This window comes from Silene latifolia, chromosome 7 (genome assembly GCF_048544455.1).
Source record: "Silene latifolia isolate original U9 population chromosome 7, ASM4854445v1, whole genome shotgun sequence".
Lineage (NCBI taxonomy): Eukaryota > Viridiplantae > Streptophyta > Magnoliopsida > Caryophyllales > Caryophyllaceae > Silene > Silene latifolia.
In genome coordinates, this window is record NC_133532.1 from 88,468,828 (window position 1) to 88,490,734 (window position 21,907).

Below are 21,907 nucleotides of genomic sequence, written 5' to 3' on the forward strand. Positions count from 1 at the left end.
GTCACCCGTTTTACCATTTTATCCTTTTGTTCTAAAATTCATGTTTAAATGCTTACTCTTAGAAACATATAACTTAAAGTGATCTAATAGACAAATATAATGACGGGTTTCATTATATGTCCACTTGCTTAAGGCTTATGTATGATCATTTATAAAGTGATTTTGAGTCTATGAACTCTATCAAAAGAATGTCAATCACCAAGTAAACTTACGAAATCAATATCTATTAGTCTATCTATGAGATAGTTCTCCTTATACTTCAACATCATTATTTGTGTCTCATATGCTATCTTTGAATCTCTAGTGTATTTATTCTAAAGATAGAGTGGGAGAAAAATGAGGACACAACTCGCACCAAGATAAGATTGTGTAAATGAGATCTAGGCAAGAGAGAATGATTTGAATAAAGGTATATCTATTTACATAATATACCAAATAGATGTGATCTATGGTCTCAAGTAAGTTCTATATGACAAAAGAGACCAAGTGAAGTAATCATAAGAGTATATTCTCAAGATAACTACACGAGGAGACGAAAAGAATGTTTTGGAAGAAAAATGACTAATGTAAAGTCTTAACAAGTTTTTGACTAAAGTTTATGAAAATTTTGACCAATAGTTTCAACCTTGAGATTTACTTAAGAGCCTAAATGAATCAATGTAACATCCTAGTAATAAGCAATATTTATGACTAGAGGTTGCAAGGATTGATATACCGATATCTTCAATAGCCAAAGTATTAAACCACGCAGATGTCATTACTTAACCTCATTATGAAATGGTTAAACCTCCTTCCGAAAGAGTATTTCGAAGGACGTGTTCTAGATATTATTTATATTTGAATAATGACATCGCTACACATCATTATGATATGTGATACCTGTCGAAGTAAGTACCAAAAATAATATTTATAAATTCCGAACTACAACTAGCAAGCGGTAGTAAGGGTCGATCCACAGGGAGGTAGGGAATTTATAGTTGATTTCAATTCTAGTCTTAACGGTAACAGTGAGGGGGTTTTGATGAGAATTATAACTAAATCTAATGACATAAACTAAATAAACGAATAATAGTAGCAAAAGAGGTAAACAAAAAGAAAAGCTAAGACGGTCGGTTCACTATAGCTGCAATGGCACAAAATCCTAGGTAACTTCGAAATACGGTCGCGAAGGATGGGGAAAACAAGTCCTCTCGGTCCATGTTAAATAGTAGCTACCTCTCGGCCTATGCTACTAATCCCTAAGTCTCATTAATACTAACTCTCGTTCTTGATTAATGATTCCTAATGCAAACTAAATCACGTTATCTCTCGATCTTAGCAATTTAGTCGTTTTAATTCGTTAATTATTGTCCATTCCTATCTCTCGATCTACGGGATGGTCAAGTTTAAGCATCTATCAAGTCTCCTCTTGGTCTCATTGAAAGATAAAGCACTTAACGAAACAAACAAAGCAAATCCAGACGCGAAGTCAGTCGATCGACCAGCTACCCCAGTCGATCGACCAACCGGCTCAGTCGACCGACTAGATAAGCCAGTCGATCGACCAAGCCCTAATGCGAGGTCACCTATTCTAATGCCATCTACGCCATAGATCCCCTACATCTTAGCGGGGTTGATTTAGCTAAACATAACAACGATAATAACAACAATGAAATTCGTGATTAAAGCATAAGAATTCATAATTGAAACACAAGAATAATTAAAGTGCATAAAACTAAATCTAGGGTTCCGGGATTCTAACTACACCATTCTAATACTAACAATGCAATAAAGCAATACCGAAATTAAAGAGCAAGAAAATACCGAATTGAATAGCAAGAAAGCAAATCCGAGAGCCAAACAAGAACTTTATTGAATAAACTAAAAATAATGAATGTGAATTTTGCTAAACTCGAGACCTAATGTCTCTCCTCTAAAAACTGATGACTATTCTGAAAACATAGGTTAGTTATATAGGAATATCACGCACTCTTATTCCTAAACCTAAGTATACATTGGGCTTTCTAATTCTCGATCTTTTAATTTGCGCATCAGCTCGCGTGGTGGTCGATCGACCACTGAGGCCAGTCGATCGACCAAAGGTGCTTGTCTGACTGCATTCTCGACGGATTCTTCAAATACGCACCGATCTTAAAACAGCTGCCATTTCTTCGTTACTTGGTCAAATCAGGCGTTCTACACAGCGTTGGAAATCTAAGAGGATAAGCTTTCACCTCCAATTGGAATCACTCGATTATCATCTCTAGAACTCGAGATATAGCCATTTTAAGGAGCCTGCAATGTCGAGAAGCACTTCTTCGCTTGTTAAACTCGTACGCACCCATGCTTTTGCTATCTTTAGGCCTTGAAACGCGCACCAAGCTCATTCCTCGAGTAAATACTTCATGTCAAATGCAAGTTTAATTACTTAGGGACGGATTCGGCTTGATTTCCGCTCAATTCTTCATATTTCTGCAATAATGTACAAAAATACGAAAGTAGACGGAAATAGGGAGAAATGTAGCACAAACTACATAAATGAGCTCTGAAATGCGTGTAAAATAGGGTGTAAAACATCATATAAAAGACACGCATCAAACTTCCCCAAACCAAACCATTGCTTGTCCCCAAGCAAGAACTAGACTCGATCCTAAAACCTAATGGAACGAGTTCAATCTCAGAGCGAATTTTAAACTGTCAAGCCTAAACCAATTTAATGCAACAAATCAACAATCAATTAGCAATATGAATCATGCAAACGAGTTATGAAGTCGTTAAAAACTGCAGAACCATCAACTGTAGAGACTTATCAATTCGGACTCTCACGGGTCGCTCATATCACTCAATAAACACAGGTGAATATATGTAAAAGATAGAAAGAAGTAATATTTGTAAAGACTCTCACCTAACTACGACCTATGAAAACATGCCTGCAATCTAATATGAAAGTAATCTCTACAACCGTACATATGCATTCCAACCAAACAGATGACCATGACACATGCCGAGGTAAATATGGATATGTGAGGTAAAGGGTAAGAAGGGGCTAAAATGAATTTGGATATGAGGAGTAATAAGCCAAGCTAGTAACTACAATCCAAACTATAAGCGAATCCCAACTTCAAACTCAATGTAAATGTTACAAGACGGTGCCAATTCAAAGCACAAAACTCACAATCTCCATGAAATTGACTCCCCAAAGAATATAAACGATAATATGGGAGTGGAAATCACCAAATCATAATAATTGCAACATGTGATTTTTTCAACTTTCTTTTCTCGGGATGCAAAGCGATCGACCAATATAGCAAGTCGATCGACCGTCCTCTGAAATCGAACACTCTTTTTCTTTCTTTTCTTTTCGAATCATTTTTTTCTATCTTTTTTTTTCTTTCTTTCCTTCCTTTTCCTTCTTCATTTTTCTTCTTTATTTTCTTTCTTCCCAACATCATCTCAAATGAGCATATGCCACCAAAAACAAAGTAACAATCCCGAAAATATAAACTACTAGCTTGACAAGGGCAGGCTAAATGTAGGATGTAGTGACGGGACAAAAAGGCTATTTTTGGCAGTGTGGAGCTTATGGGTAAAATGAATAAAGGATACCTCTTCCACATGTGTCAACAAACCACAAACCAAATGCATACAGGTATTAAGCAGATCAAGTTCATATTTATGCAAATTAATGTAACATGTCTCATAAGGAGTAACTACTCACATCCTAGATAAACTGGTCATGAATGTCACCAGTTATAGGCTCTAAATCTCAGAAATATGATGTAGTATGCCAATTTTCAAAGTCAAGTCTCAAGTTCAGCAAATAATTAACGAAAACTCGTAGATATGCATATACGATTCTACTAATAACATGTCAATTAGCAAGGCTTAGGCGTAAACAGATGCAAATGCAATGTCATCATTGAAATACTTCCGTTCTGACTCAACCTATATGCTAAAATAAACATGCATTTTTTTGAATCATTGAAATTTTTCAAATTTTTTTTTTTTTTTTGACTTTCTGTATATAAGAGGAAAATAAACAACAATGCAAGATAAAATTGTAAACGTGAATGCAAAACAGAATGAATGCAATGCAATACCCTTCCCCAAACCAAATCACACAATGTCCCCATTGTGCGAAATCTTATAAGAAAGATAAGCAAAGGAAATTGGGATTTTGCAGAATTATAACTAAAATTGACATAAAAGAAGGACTCGGAAACTCACAAGACTTTAAGCGCAGAAGAAAGAAAACCTCTCCAAACCAGCGTGAGCTAGGAGGTTTCAGTTGCCAGCATTGCTACCATAGGTACAAGACTTTAAGCGCAGCAAAAGGAAACCTCCCCAAACCAGCGTGAGCTAGGAGGTTTCAGTAGCCAGCAGTGCTACCAATAAATACCTGAAAAGACAAACAGAGTACCGCGCATAAGATCGAGAAAGCAAAATTGGGATGGTAATTATGTGCAAAGTTACGAAATAGGAAGAAATCAGAAATAAGACGGAAAACAAAGTAGAGGGAAGACTCCCTCAATTCCGCAAAACGATCAAACACAGCAGGGGAATGATCGAAAATAGGTACAACAAAATGCGATGGTCGATCGACCACATCACCCGATCGATCGATCAAGTGAACAGACTAAACTCTCGAGATGCGCAGGCTCGCCGATCGACCATACTTGCGCCGATCGATCAACTAATCACTGAACTTTCTGATTTCGTCTAATTAGCTCAATAAATTAAGCTATCATGGTCTTCAACCTGCAAAAGCACATAATAACGCGCCCAAAAATTGCGCAAAACCCAAAGTAACAGTCTATAGTGTTTAAAAAGAAAAACAAGCACACGACTAAGAGTTTTTATTTCTAAACAACTATGAGGTTTTATTCAAAACAAAAACAAAACACATCCGGGTTGCCTCCCGGCTAGCGCTGGTTTCAGACAGGTCCCGCTCGACCTCTTTTTTTCTTCAGCAGCTCACTCTAATGGAGCCCGATCAAAACAACTCAAGGCTCTCAGCAACCTATCAAATAGCTGCGCATGTGCTACACAAAACTGTAAGTAGCACCATAATATAGTAAAAACATAGGAAATTAAAATGTAAAAACATTTAAGCCTAACAAATTTCCTATGGCAGCTCCTAAAATTGTCCACAAAGCTATTCTCGCCCCCCAAAAAGGGCGGAATATAAAAGCTTAAGTTAACCGCAGTGATAAAAAAAGGAGCTCAGTAGCATTTGACTCAAAAACAACGCGAGTAGAATCCGATGCTCGGACGGGTAAGAACTGTGAGGTGGAGGAGTCTGGTCAACTAAGGGAGAAGGTGGATAATCGTCCCAAATGCATGGGGCGGTAAAGTCAAATGGGTCAATCGGGTCCTCTATAATAGGTTCATCTATAATATCATCATACACATCCCAATTAACCTCAAGACTGTAAAAATTTTCCTTCTCACTCTCCTTATCGCTAGACTCGTCAAGCTGGAGATTCTCAACGAGATCCTCCAAATCGACCTCACTATCGCGCGAATCATAAAGGGGTTCTAAACTATCCTCATAAAAAGGATTGTCAACCACGCTAATGGTCTCCTCTATGTCTCCGTCGCATTTCCTAGATCGGTTTCTAAGGTCTCAACCACCCCTCATCCGAGTCAACATGAAGAGAAAAAGTAGGTTTAAGAGATTCAATAGCAAACCAATTAAAGAATTCTAATACCTCAATGACGGGGATTCCTTCGAAATCCCACTTACCTATAGATTCGAGGTATGCTCGCGTAGGGTCATTCATATGCCTAAAAATGGTGCAAAGATATTTAGAGATCGAAAAAAGGCATCTCGTCTTGGCTCAATAAACTCCCAAAGTCCGGCTAAATAAACACTAAAGATTTCGTTCTCTTCTGGGAAAACTCGTAAGGAACGACATGAGAACGGTCTCAAGGAACCGAAGTTCCTGAGACTAAAGAAAGAAAGACTAAAATTAAAAACAACTAAAACTAGCGCCTCCTCCCAACGGCGCCAAAATTTGATACCTGTCGAAGTGAGTACCAAAAATAATATTTATAAATTCCGAACTACAACTAGCAAGCGGTAGTAAGGGTCGATCCACATGGAGGTAGGGAATTTATAGTTGATTTCAATTCTAGTCTTAACGGTAACAGTGAGGGGGTTTTGATGAGAATTATAACTAAATCTAATGACATAAACTAAATAAACGAATAATAGTAGCAAAAGAGGTAAACAAAAAGAAAAGCTAAGACGGTCGGTTCACTATAGCTGCGATGGCACAAAATCCTAGGTAACTTCGAAATACGGTCGCGAAGGATGGGGAAAACAAGTCCTCTCGGTCCATGTTAAATAGTAGCTACCTCTCGGCCTATGCTACTAATCCCTAAGTCTCATTAATACTAACTCTCGTTCTTGATTAATGATTCCTAATGCAAACTAAATCACGTTATCTCTCGATCTTAGCAATTTAGTCGTTTTAATTCGTTAATTATTGTCCATTCCTAACTCTCGATCTAAGGGATGGTCAAGTTTAAGCATCTATCAAGTCTCCTCTCGGTCTCATTGAAAGATAAAGCACTTAACGAAACAAACAAAGCAAATCCAGACGTTGAAAGTCGATCGATCGACCAGCTACCCCCGATCGACCAATCAGCCACTCGATCGACCGACTAGATAAGCCAGTCGATCGACCAAGCCCTAATGCGAGGTCACCTATTCTAATGCCATCTACGCCATAGATCCCCTACATCTTAGCGGGGTTGATTTAGCTAAACATAACAACGATAATAACAACAATGAAATTCGTGATTAAAGCATAAGAATTCATAATTGAAACACAAGAATAATTAAAGTGCATAAAACTAAATCTAGGGTTCCGGGATTCTAACTACACCATTCTAATACTAACAATGCAATAAAGCAATACCGAAATTAAAGAGCAAGAAAATACCGAATTGAATAGCAAGAAAGCAAATCCGAGAGCCAAACAAGAACTTTATTGAATAAACTAAAAATAATGAATGTGAATTATGCTAAACTCGAGACCTAATGTCTCTCCTCTAAAAACTGATGACTATTCTGAAAACATAGGTTAGTTATATAGGAATATCACGCACTCTTATTCCTAAACCTAAGTATACATTGGGCTTTCTAATTCTCGATCTTTTAATTTGCGCATCAGCTCGCGTGGTGGTCGATCGACCACTGATCCCAGTCGATCGACCGAAGGTGTTGTACAGAATTGCATTCTGACGGATTCTGCAGCGCGCACTGATCTTAAAACAGCTGCCATTTCTTCGTTACTTGGTCAAATCAGGCGTTCTACACGGCGTTGGAAAGCTAAGAGGATAAGCTTTCACCTCCAATTGGAATCACTCGATTATCATCTCTAGAACTCGAGATATATCCATTTTAAGCAGCCTGTAATGTCGAGAAGCACTTCTTCGCTTGTTAAACTCGTACGCACCCATGCTTTTGCTATCTTTAGGCCTTGAAACGCGCACCAAGCTCATTCCTCGAGTAAATACTTCATGTCAAATGCAATGTTAATTACTTAGGGACGGATTCGGCTTGATTTCCGCTCAATTCTTCATATTTCTGCAATAATGTACAAAAATACGAAAGTAGACGGAAATAGGGAGAAATGTAGCACAAACTACATAAATGAGCTCTGAAATGCGTGTAAAATAGGGTGTAAAACATCATATAAAAGACACGCATCAATATGCGTGAGTTAAAGATTAAAATCTTTTTCCATAAGGTTAAGATGAGACCACTTCAAAATAGGTATTTTGAAGGGATATGATGGGAACATATATGGTTCTATCTTAATAACTTGGCAATGCAATTTATATTTCAATTCTTGAAAAGTTTTGATTGAGAAGTCAATTTTGAAATATGTGGAATTGAGTGGGACTTAAGAAATTATCATGTGAAGACATGGAATTTAGTGGGAGCTATTATCCTTTGAATGTTTATAACTCATTACTCATAAGGAATGACGAGCTAATATCTTCTTTCGTAAAGAAGTAATTGAGTTTTCAATTCTGGACGAATTTGCACTATGATGAATCCAATTACCTCAAGAAATATTGGATTAGTATTAAGAGATACACATCGTATCAACATATACATAGGTTATTCATGTAGATGAAAATGGAATTGCCATTAGCAGTCATGGTCGTTCATTGAACCTAAGAACGGTTGATCTCATGATTATTAGTAACTAATGTTTCCGCCATTAGAATAATCATGCACATGTCCAATGGTGAATCATATGCATAAGAGCATGATGATTCATTGGTAAGCCATAATAGAAACGTCATGAATTCTCGAGTAGAATCTGATGAGCGATTTCGGTGTTTGACGAAATGCTCTGTTATGTGTCAAGAGGTTGCACATATTGTAGAAAATCCGAGCAGTTGTACGGATTTATGAGAATCCTAAGCCTTTCAAGCTTAAAGGAGAAATAAGAAGTTTTGGAAAGATACTTAGTTGAATAAGAAGTTACTCAAAACTAATCTTTCCTAACTATGCTAGGACTTGTAAGAAGTGCTAGGCTAATCATCTTGTCAAATTGTTGCAAGACTCTACAAAACATGTACCTAGTGCATTGTGTGTGGATGGAGTACTTGATCAGTACAAGCTATATCATTCATCACAAATTTGTTCGTTATGTGATAATCGATAAGGAAGTTCTTTCAAGTGAAAGAACCGAAACCAAGGTCGGGAACCTTGAATTGTACTTGGTAAGATTCATGCTATGAGAGAGAACATGAATGTAAAGGAAAATGCAAGTGTAAGAGGTTTGAACACATGGACACATGGCATGTTAAACTTCTATTGCAATCAATAAGTGTTTACACTTACGATATACATCACAAGGTTGAAATATGGTATTGACTACCCGAGTGTGATGTCGACATTTGTCGTTTGAGTTATTATTAACTCACCGTACACTTTGTTACATCCAAACGTGTTGTGGAGACAATTGAACCCCGTAAAAGTGAACATGGATTAACATTGTATTTGCCCATAGTCACTTATATGAGGTGACGTCTCAAAGTGACTAGAGTGTGATGCGATTGATGGCAAGTTCAAGTGCCATAGAGTCATATGAGATGACTAGTCGATCACATAGGCAGACTGTTAGGAACATTTTGTCGGGCCTAATGACCGCTTATAGAGTTCTGGCAAATTTATATAGCCTGGTCGTGGCGAGAGCTACTATAGTATTCGAATGAGTCGGTTCTTTTGACTAAAGACTATTCGCCTAAGATGGCACAGTTTCAGATTAACTTTGATTTGTGTTACTACGACCTTCGTAAATGGGGTCAAATGGGCATATTTTGGGTTATGATGGTTGTGGCTAGTCGAAGGGAATGAGTGCGATAGGAATTGTCCATCCCTAGTCAGGGTTATAACAATATCTCAGGGCCACTCGAGGAGTAATGAACTGGAAATGCGTGGCCACGCTCGGAAGGTATCTATGATAGATAAATCCGGTCAATCAGTTATTCTCCAGATCGAGGAAACCACTCTCGATATGATCACATGCAAGTACGACCTGAAAGACACATTACATTGAGTTGGAGATAGTAATAGGACAAGAGAATTGGTGACGCACACTTGTCGAGGACAAGTGGGAGATTGTTGGAATATGTGTCCTCCGACAATAATGCGATCACGACTGTTGATCATGATGATCACACGTTTAAATCTCATTATAAAGAATACAATTGGGAAGTATTTTTACTGTCAACTGGTCAACATATATCGGTAATGATTGGCTGACTAGAGTTTGACATTACTGTCGTGCGACGGTGGTGATCAGTTGACCCCCTAGGTCATACCTATAGGGCAACACTCTTAATTGATCATTTAATTAATCGTATAACGTTACGAGTTAATTAAATTACTTGAAAAATTGACGGACGATTTTGGAAGTAAAATTTACGTATCACATTGGATTTGATTAAATGAGATACGGTCTGAGTAATTGAATTGTATCATTACTCAGATGAAATTATTGTTTAAAGAAACAATTAAAATTGAATGAATTATTATAAATACAATTTATTGTGATTTGTAAATTGGTAAAATATTTTGGTACAAGTAATTATGAATTACTAAGTCGATTTTTGTATATGACTTATTTTTTATTAATACGTTGATTTTTAATATGTTAAAAATACATAACAAATTTATGTAACATATGACATGTGACATAAGACAAAATTGACAAAAATAAAATGGATTCCATTTTATGTATGTACCGAAATTAAGGGGAGGTTTTGGCTAATATTGTGTAGTTTAAATTAGTGGAAAACATAATCATTCACTAATAGCCTAGCCATGCAACCCTAGTTTGCATTGTTAAGAACAACACACTCATGCATTGGCCCTAAGAACCTCCCCCCTTACCCGGTTTTGGCAAAAGAAAAGACCAAGGGTTTTCTCTATAATTTGTCCAACACATTACTTGTTTTAGTGTGCATTAAAAATTATTCATTCATCTCATCAAATAATTTTTAGAGAGATAAAAATTATTTTCTTCTTCCTTCCCTTTCTCCAACCCGGTTTTAGGAGCTAAGACCAAAATTATTTTGGGTCATTTTTCTTCACAAAATTAATATTGTACTAGTAACTATAATATTAATTTTAATTAGAATGAGCTTTGGGTATAAATTCTTGGGAGAGATCCTACACTTGGGTCTTTGTTCATCCAAAAGGAAAGCTCAAGAACAAGAGAGAAAGGTGATCTCTCTTGTGCCCTATAAACCGAAAATACAATGTAAGAATATTGTTTCTTCCTTATTTTGTTTTAAAGTTTGCATGCATAAGATCAATCATTAATTTTATGACAAATTAAATCATAACATATATGAATATGTAAGTATATAGATCTACTTTTCCTTCATTAGGTGAGGAAGAGTGTTCAATTGTCTTATATTATTTTATCTTACATCACATGCAAAATCAATATAAGATAACTTATGGTATAGCTACGTAGTATATAAAGTAAGGTGAAATGATTATGTTACTAATCATCCACTACTCTATTTTACACGGTCCACTTGCTCATTTACGGGTCCATGTTGGTTCTTATATTTGTCGCACAAATACGTGTAATTTTATTTTAAACATCGTTTCATGTTTAAATAATTCCATAATTAATTCGTCCAAATCACTCCGTAAATATACGTGTACCACTACACATATTATTTCCGTACTAATATTAATCACATTAATCAATTAGTACAATTTTAGTGAATTAACAATTAATTAACTAAAACCCGTCTCCCAAAATTTATTATTCAATTATCACATAATTAAATAATAACTCCTGCTCCTCGAATTCGCAACTCAAAATCTCTCTAAAAATAATCGACTAACCTTTTAGTCTATAAATCAAGGGACTAAATAAATTGTATCTCATACAATTAATTAGTTGTCAATTGGGGTTCGTTCCTTTAGGTGTGACCGAAAGGGGTCAGTTGATCACCGCCGTCTCACGACAATAACGTCAAACTCTAGTCAGCCAACCGTTATCGATTTACATTAATCAACTGACGAGGATCAAATAATTATATATTTGACGATATTCCTTTAATAAGATTTATTATGTAAACGCACTATTGTGGAGGACACTAACTCCAACAATCTCCCACTTGTCCGACACAAGGTGTGCGCTACCAATTCTCTTGTCCGTTTTAATCTCCCACCCAATGCAAGGTGTCTTTCACGTCGCACTTGCACACGAACATATCGCGAGTGGTTTTATCGATCGGGAGTGTGACTACCTGATCGGAAAAATCTTTCACAGATTACTTCCGAGCGTGGCCACGCATTTGTAGTCATTAACTCCTCGAGTGGCCTTGAGATATAGTTACCCAACGTGGGTGGACAATTCCTGTATGCCCTATCTATCCTATTGCACAATACGGATCACCATGACCTAGTAAATGCCCTTTTGGCCTCCTTTCACGGCACGACCTAGGACAAAAACCAAAGTCACTCGGAAACTGCACTTGCTCAGATAATAGTCTCCAGTCAAAAGAATCGACTCATTAGAACATCTTAGAGATCCCCGCCATGACCAGGCGTCAATAATAGAACTTATGGACTCTCTAAATGGTCACTATCCGGCAAAGTGTCACACACTCTGCCTATGTAATCGATTAGTCATCACGTATGACCTTATGGTGTTGAACAACCATCAATCGACTTACAATCTAGTCACTCCGAGGCGTCACCTCTTTAAGTGACTAGGGACAAAATACAATGTTCATCTTATTCACTTGAATATTGTTCAACATTGTCTCCACAACTTATTCAGATAAACTAGGTATTCATGTTTTCAGTCAAACTGAATAATTGAGTTCTTAAGAGACTAAAACAATGAATGCGATCATCACTTATGTAAATATTAATACTCTATCCAATATTTACATAACGATCTTCAGCAATTAAGGTATACTGCTCAATCACATTGAGATGACATAACCATCATGTATACCTTATGCCAACGGCTTTGGTTAGAGGATTAGCAACAGTTGCATCACTCTAATTTCCATTGCTATTTTCCTTTGTTTTATGCAATCTTTTCATCACATAGAGCCTTTCTAAGTACATGTCTAAACAAGTTTTTAGACTCTGGTTGTAAAGCCAGTCAAACACTCCCACTGTTTTCACAGTCTCTTGGGATACGATATTCGGCTAACAGAACTACTCTAGTCCCATTAAATTCCGGTTATCTACTATCTCTCTGACAACATCGGATGTTGTAATGTACTTAGCTTTCGTGCAACATGATTTGTACGTATAACACTTATACATACACATCCTTCATATGACATCTTTTATGTATGACTCCTCATACATGTTAGCTTTATACATGTATAACTTCTTATACACATATGTATAACTTCTTATACATATTATTCTTTATGCACATAGCACTCTTACATGCTAATCATTCCTTAACGAGGCCCATAAAATCTTATAAGCATAGGAATGTTTCCGTGTAATCCTTTTACACAAAATTCATAAATTCCTCCAAACTACAAGAGTAAATCCTCAGTGCTTCTCAAGTACTCAACGATGCTCTTGATAATCATCTAGTGACACTCACTAGGAAATGATTGGTAATGACTTCTCATATTCTCAACATGATAAGTCCCGACGAGAGAAGCTTTTAGCATATTTAATAGATCTTGCAGCGGAAGCACAAGAGATCATTTTTATTATTCAACAACTTGAACGAGTCAAGAATCTTATCACATAAGTCTCTTGACTATAATGCTAATATCCATGGAGATCTATCTCATTAGATCCGAATATTTATGATGCGTCATGCTACACTCAAATATTCACCCGAGAATATTTCAAGTCACTAATACGTCAAACACATATTTAGACTAAGAAACATCACCTTAGCTACATTTCTAGTCACTAATATGTCATGCACATATTTAGACTAAGAAACTCACTTTAGCTCCCACTAAACTCCATGTATCATCATGTTATCTCGACACTCGAGTAATACCATTTTGATAGACTACATGATTGAACCCAAAGTTCCAACTCTTTGACATATATAGATCACAAAAGGGATCTTCCAAGCATGCTAGGCTTCTTAGCATTGACATTATCAACAAAACTTCTCCCTTCATAAGATACATACAAGGAGAAAGTTTCGTTATCCTTTTGCCTAACTCATCCTCATGAGAGGCTATATTGTTAAGACCATACGAATTGATAAAGGCATTTGGGTTGTCACAAACTCTTTATAACAAGCCCAAATTTTAAACATCTTATGTAACCTTTACGACAAGATCAAGGTAACCAACCAAAGTATACACCTTAAATCAAGATTCGAAAACATCTCGTGTTTCCTTCCTTATCGCATCGTGTGCAAGTAGATCAATTCGAATTGCATGGTGACACGCCATCACATAGAGTTCATACTATAGAAAAGGCTTTGATGAGGGTTTAAGATTCGTCACTTTTGAAAAGTAACGCAATATTATCGCAAAATTATCTCCTTATAACCACTGGGCCACAATAAAGAACGTCTTCTTGCATTGTACTCACCACTGAGCCTCAATAAAGAACGTCTTCTTGCATTGTACTCAGTTTGTGGGTCTTGGACTTCCGTAAGTTCAAAATTTCTCCCACTCTGTCTTCCAGAAAATGAAAATCTTTCTGGAAAGACAGTATTATGAGCCACAAACTCTTTGTTCTCATTTTGGAGGAGTAAAAACCAAGTGGTTTAAATTTGGATAACCCTCACAAATACACAATTTGGTTCTGAACATAAACATTTATGATCCCAAATGTATAAAAAGACAAGTTAGGACTCTCCCTATCCATATCTCATATGGAGTCATTTAGGCTGTTATAGTCGGGTTGTATACTTTTAGTGAGAAAATAGCTTACAAAAATTGCGAAAAACCTCAAACTATATCTCATAAAGTTCGGTTTATATACTTGACTACACCATACTCTATGGTGTCCCAAGGAGAAGGTATTATGTGAACTGGTTCACAATCTTCTTAGTGATTATCAAGGTCATTACTTGATATTACTCATTTGATCTTCAAAGTCATTACTTTGAAACTTCCGATCAACATCTTGATCTTGACGTGCTTTTGGTTTACTACTTCATTTTGAAAATATTCCACGTTTCAAAAATCACTTTTATGTCTTATTAAATAGATATGAGGTTTTCATATCTACTTAACATTACGGTAAAAGTAACGAAGTATATTTATAACCAACTATCGGCCTTACACATCCGTATGTATATGGTCAATCACCTCACTATTGTGTTTCTTTTCTGCAAAAGATAACATAATACATGCACACATAGCATAAGATTCTCAATCAAATAGTTATACGATGTGCTAATCGTTTATACGTTAAACGAATTTACTTGAGGTTTGATCATTTAAGTTCACCGGATGAGAGACTTTAAATCAACAAGATAGTATAACATTTAGTTTTCGTGAAGAATGTAAAATTCCTCTAACTTAAGTGGTCTAAACCAACCACCAAGTTATCCTAGGAGTAGGTACAACATTTCGTTTTAAATCACATGAGTGATGCCTTCTATGTATAAACATAGATAATTACATTCTTTTAAAACCAAATTTAGGTACATTTGTCCCTATCGAAATCGTTGTTACTCTAGCATCATTTCGATACAAAAATGTCCTATGCTAGACTTGTTACGTTTTATCAATTCATGTAAACTTCTTTACAAAGAAATGACCCGTACTTGGTATCTCATACCAAGATAGTGGAACTAGCTTATCCATTGAGTAGATGTCTCTTTCAACTTTGTTCTATCGCATACATATAGGGTTGATACTTCTTAACTCCCACTCACTTTCACATTCCTCTTTGCTTCAATCAAGCAAAAATGAATCTCATGAAGACCTCTCTTCATGTCATTTGTGATATTTTATACACTTAATAAGAGTGAATTACTATAAAGTGAGTGTAACATGTGGCAAAATCTCAACTTCTTGCGAAATTGGACTACCTAACCGTTCAATTGTTATCATATGCCTAAACTCTTTAGCGCATAAACAATCGATTTGGCCTTTCTCGAAGTGAGCCATTTGACGGTATCATATTGGAGTATTATAAGTGTTTTTGAAAACTCTTTTCTCAAACTTTTGAATTACACTTGAGTAATTAAAACTAATATGTCATCATCATGACGGAGGTGTCACTTCCAAAATCAAGACTCTCTTGATAAAATGTGACTTCCTTTTAAACTCGTAATATGAGTTTGCAACATGAAACCCCTTTTTAATATGTATGGACGTTAATTAAGTTGTATAATAACCACAAAAATTCGTTGTAAGCTTATGTAGGTGAATTGGTAAATAATATTTCCAATCATTGCTATCAAATTCCTTCAAACAAACCGCTTCCTATGAAAGAACGAAACGAGTATAATAATAAATAGAGGATGAAGGAGGATGAAGTGCGCGATGTCATAGTAAATACGTTAAAGAACAAAAATAGGAAAAATTAACATTTAATGTTTTAAAAAATAGTTGTGAAAACAGGTTCAACAAGTTTTAACATTTATATAACGATCTCCCACTAAATTATATAAATGATTCGAAGACCCAAATATTAAACAAAAATGAGCATCGCTTGGGCGAAACATCCCATAATTGTATAAATTCGGTAAGTCACGTTGACTAATTCTACCTCTAGAACTCTTGGTCGACGAATTTCCTTAAATCCATCTACTAGCCCCGGAACACAAGACCGTCTTATATCTCATTGAGTCCAACCAATTTTGGCATGTGATAACCGCTTACCACCCTACTTACTCAAGGTAAAAAGAGAACACCCCGCTTGGGCGAGCGTGGCTCTAATGAACAAGAGATTCATAGGTGTTACTAATTGGTAAGGCTAATCTCAATTTTAGTTATGTGAGAGATCTTGTCAATTTAGTCATAAATTCCCTATAAATGAACTAAGTCGGTGAATGTAAATAACGTGAATTGACAATCACGAAGATAAAATGCATGTGAATGGCGATTTTGGCATGCGCGAAAATAAAACAAGCAAACAAGTAAGCATATGAATAAATCCTAGTATGGCCACCTAGTTAGTAAAAACTAGTCTATTACATTTCGGAAACCAACTCCTTGGTCCCTTGACTCTTCATTCCAAAAGTGGCTCTTCCTTGTGGGATTTGGAACACCTTCCAAAAATAGACTCCGTCTCGATGTAATCCGTCTTTTGGAAACGCCGGTAAAAAATAACTATTACAATTGAATTACATAGCTATTCCTATTATACATTATCTAATAAAATAAATAAAACTATTAATTAATTACAAACCGACGATACGAGATCGTATTTAATTACAAACAAATCGATAGTCCCATTCATTTCGGGTAATAACGATTAAAATAAACTAGGCCATACTAGGTACAACAAGATAAATACTTTAAATAAATGACAATCATTCATTCAACTTAAATAAATATGCTTAAAATGTTGTAAAATCATGCCAAAATTGCCCTATCTCTCAATCGTTGGTATCCATCTCGATTTTTGTGGATTTAATCGATTTTTAACATGTAAAAATCAATAATCAACTCTTAAATCTCATTTAAGTCCAAACTAATTATCCAAACTGTTTTGAACCTCAAAATTAGTCCTCACTAATTTTATGATAAATAATTAGTTTGATTTGATGATATTTTGCTAATTTAATCGGTAAAATCATAATATTTAAGTTAAAATCCAAAATAATTGAAATATTACCCAAACAATTGAAACAAAAATTTTTAGTATTCTGAAACACTCCCAAGAACACCAAAATGTCAGAAAAATTGCCCAAAAATTCCGGATAAATTTTATGAAGAAAAAGATCGATATTTATCGGGTTTTAAGCACTAAAACCAATAAACATCAAAACAAGGTGAAAACACATATTAAAATTCACTTTTAACATTTAAATAATATTTTTAAATGTAGATAAATTTATCATGGGCAGAATCAAATGTTTCGAAATTATGATTATTTTATTTCACTTTTATCGACTTTTATCTCATAAAATCAATAAACATGCGAAAAATTCGAACCAACCTTCAACCTTTTGCATACAATCTGTAGAAAATATGCATGAAATACCATAAAAAATCCATGCACCAAAGCAACTTTTAACTATTTTTAGTCAATTTGTTTATCTAAAATACGGCATTTTGACTCGGTTTTCTACCAAAAATCATTAAAAATAGCAAAATAACTTCAAAAATCACCAAACTTAACCACAAACCTTTTAAGATCAGTAGGTATGCATGCCCCAAAAATTTCATGCTAAAACCTCTTCTAACACAATTTTTGAGTTTTTATAAATTATCTCATAATTCATTAAAATGCTTAAAATCAACATGCAAATTACAAGCCTAAGCTCTGATACCACTTGAAACATCATAGATCCATATTAGACTCTCTAATAAAAATTAAATTATTTAATAATTTATCATTTAGGTGATCTATGTAACATGCATGCAAATATAAAAGCATGAAAATGAAAGTTTAAGGAAAAACAATTTCCTTACATTGATTTTATGGTAAAATGGGCACAAACTAGTTCACCTTACTAGTTTATTCTTGAGCTTAAACCAAATGGATGATCCTCCTTACTAATCTTCAAAGAGAAGATCTCCTTCAAGATGCACCCAAGAACTTAACCCAGAAATAATAACAAGTAATTAACTAGAAACTTGTTATTATAATACCCTTGATAATATTTTAATATTACTAACTCTCTTAGTAAATATTAATATGTATACTAACAATCTTAGTAGAGATGTGTATTATTTTTAGAGAGGAAGACCAAATAAATCACATGCAAAGTGCACAAGTGAATTAATAAAAATGAACAACAATTTTGGTCTATATAGGGGACAAAACCGGTGGGGTGGAGTGTTAGGTGAGGAAGAGTATTCAATTGTCTTATATTATTTTATCTTACATCACATGCAAAATCAATATAAGATAACTTATGGTAGTATATAAAGTAAGGTGAAATGATTATGTTACTAATCATCCACTACTCTATTTTACATGGCTCACTTGCCCATTTACGGGTCCATGTTGGTTCTTATATTTGTCGCACAAATACGTGTAATTTTATTTTAAACATCGTTTCATGTTTAAATACTTCCATAATTAATTCGTCCAAATCACTCCATAAATATACGTGTACCACTACAAATATTATTTACGTACTAATGTTAATCACATTAATCAATTAATACAGTTTTAGTGAATTAACAATTAATTAACTAAAACCCGTCTCCCAAAATTTATTATTCAATTATCACATAATTAAATAATAACTGCCGCTCCTCGAGTTCGCAACTCAAAATCTCTCTAAAAATAATCGACTAACCTTTTAGTCTATAAATCAAGGGACTAAATAAATTGTATCTCATACAATTAATTAGTTGTCAATTGGGGTTCGTTCCTTTAGGTGTGACCGAAAGGGGTCAGTTGATCACCGCCGTCTCACGACAAAAACGTCAAACTCTAGTCAGCCAACCGTTATCGATTTACGTTAATCAACTGACGAGGATCAAATAATTAAATATCTGACGATATTCCTTTAATGAGATTTATTATGTAAACGCACTATTGTGGAGGACACTAACTCCAACAGGCAAGACGACCACCGTCGTCGTCCCTAGTTCCCAACTCACCCAGCTCTCTCAGCACTCTGATCTCCCCGACATCTCCCACATCACCGTCTCCGACATCACTCAGCACACCCATCCCCCTTCTGTCATTCCCATCCACCACAACCCATCGTCTGCCGCCGACGCCAATCACCAACAACGCAGGAGAATCACCGGAGAACAACCTAGACGTCGGCGACATCATTGAGCATCATCAATCCCCGACATTTCCAGTTTAGTAAACATCAGATCTCGATTCTCCTTCCCCTACATTTATGGTGCCGAAGAAGGTGGTTGAAGTGTCGACAAAGTCAGGCTACCCATATGTTGGGTTTCTTTGATTGATGATAACATGCCCATGAAATGTGTGCTTTCGTGGTTTACCTTTTCAGGATTTATGATTAAATCAAGCTTGGATTAAGAAGTGTTGAATTGTTGATCACCCAATTGTATTGAGTCCTAGGCGTCATCTAATGTACAAGTTATAAAGTAAAGTATTTTAAAGTAATAAAAACAGTCAAGACCACTGTTACTTTCACAAGTAACAGCAGCCTGGACCGTTGCCTCAATTCGTAACACTTGAACTCTTTTTTATCTTTCAAAAGTCATTTACGTGTCTTCTATTTTGAAAGATAACTTTCAGATTTTTACAAGGATTTGGCCTTCTAGAAAAAGTGGTTTGAATAATTATCATTTCAAATTGTTTCCTCTTTGTGCAAATTTGACCATTTTGTCTTTCATAAAATAAGGATTGCTTTTTGCCATTTTTGTGAAAGCTTGTCATCATGTGACTTGTTTTCTCTTCTTTGTTTTCTGAAAACTTATGATCTCTTTTGGATAATTTCAAACACTCTTTCTCTCCTTTGCCTTTTGAATAAGAACCCTCTTTTGTGCAAGTTTGGGAAGTTGTTGAGACTCATCACATGTGATGGTCTTTGACCCTCAAAACCCTAACAACCCCCTTGCTTACCCTCCCTATAAAAGGCGTGCCTCATCCTCTCAAAACTCTAAGACTTTTTCTGAGATTTAATCTAAGTTTGCAAATTGTTTTCAAAGCTTAAAAAACCGAGTCTTTACTTTGCAAAACTTTTAAAAGTCTTCAAGTGTTACAATCATGGCTACTGTTACTTTAATATACTAGACTCTCTCACTTATGAATTGTTGATCTTGTAAAAGTTGTCCATCTCAATTCTTTTTAAGAATAAGCTAGTGGAAACTTGATCCAAATAACATTCTAAGTTTGTGTGTAGAGTTTAGGACGGAGTAGTCTTCAACTCTTTGGCAACCGGAGTAGGTTGCGAGTTGGCTTGTTCTAGAACGGAGTAGTTCTTGAACTTGTGTCACAACCGGAGTAGGTTGTTGTCTTTTTATTGTACGAGTTTTTTAGTAGTCGGAGTAGATCACTAAAATTAATCAATAAAAAGTAGATTGGACGTAGGCACTTGAGTTCTTGCCGAACCAATTCAAAAATCTCGTGTTTGATTTTCTTTGTTTTATTCCGATGCTCTTTATTTCGTTTGCTTTGATTTGCTTAACTTTCGAAGTAACAGTTCCACATACTGTCACATTTGGTCTGCAGTCTGTACTCCATAAACTGAGACAAATAGCTACAGTCAGAACAGTTGTTACTTTCATACTTCAGCAAACATTCATTTTAATACTCGTTTAATCTCTCTATATTATTCGAAGTATTCTCATGTCTCTTATCATCTTACAACTCACTTTAAATTAATAAAGTTGAAGTTAAAATTTTTAAATAGTACCTAATTCACCCCCTCCCCCTCTTAGGTACTTGAATCCATAAACTCAACACATACCAAGCGCACCGCCATCGTAAAATGGTTTTCCTCTTCTTTAAACTTCACTACAATTTAATTTGATTTGAAAGAAACTTAATGTATCTGATTTCTATTTTATTGTATCTCAATCCAATTTTGATGTACCTAATAACTAATTTTGTGTATCTATGCTAAATACATTAAAACAGCGACTAGATACATCAAGGATTATTGTAGATACATCAGAATAGATCGGAAGCCAATACAGAGACGCAGGTGAGGTATTGTTGCCGGCGACTTGTTGTCTGCCGCTCACTAGTTCCACATGGCTTCTATTGTTCACCAGTTTAATGGAACGACGATTGGAGCGACGTAATGGCAAGGAAATAGATGAAAATATGGAGGACGATTAAGTGAGAGGGACGAGTTTGGTGACGGAGGAAGCACTTACAGTAGATTGTGGTTGTGGTGGCTGGTCATGGTAGTCGCAGTTTGTTGGTGGCTGGTCGTGTTGTTCATCGTCAACTGAGTGGAATGAATATTGTTTATCGCTGGAATTTTAATTGGGGAAAAAATCCTGAGAGGAAAAACGCGTGAGTAGTAAACTAGTAAAGTGTATGTCGTGAGTTTGTTTTTAATCTTATAGTTGTAGTTCGTTCTCACTGAATGTTTGTTCTCACCGGATCCTAAATCTATATATATATATATATATATATATATATATATATATATATATATATATATATATATATATATATATATATATATATATATATATATATATATATATATATATAGAGGAGTTCAAATGAGTCCACCTAAAATGGTGAGTCCACTAAGTCCTAATCCTAACCATTGATCTTCTAAAGTTGATGATTGAGATATTAAAGTTTTGAGATGAAAACTTTATTGTTTTATAAATGTAACTT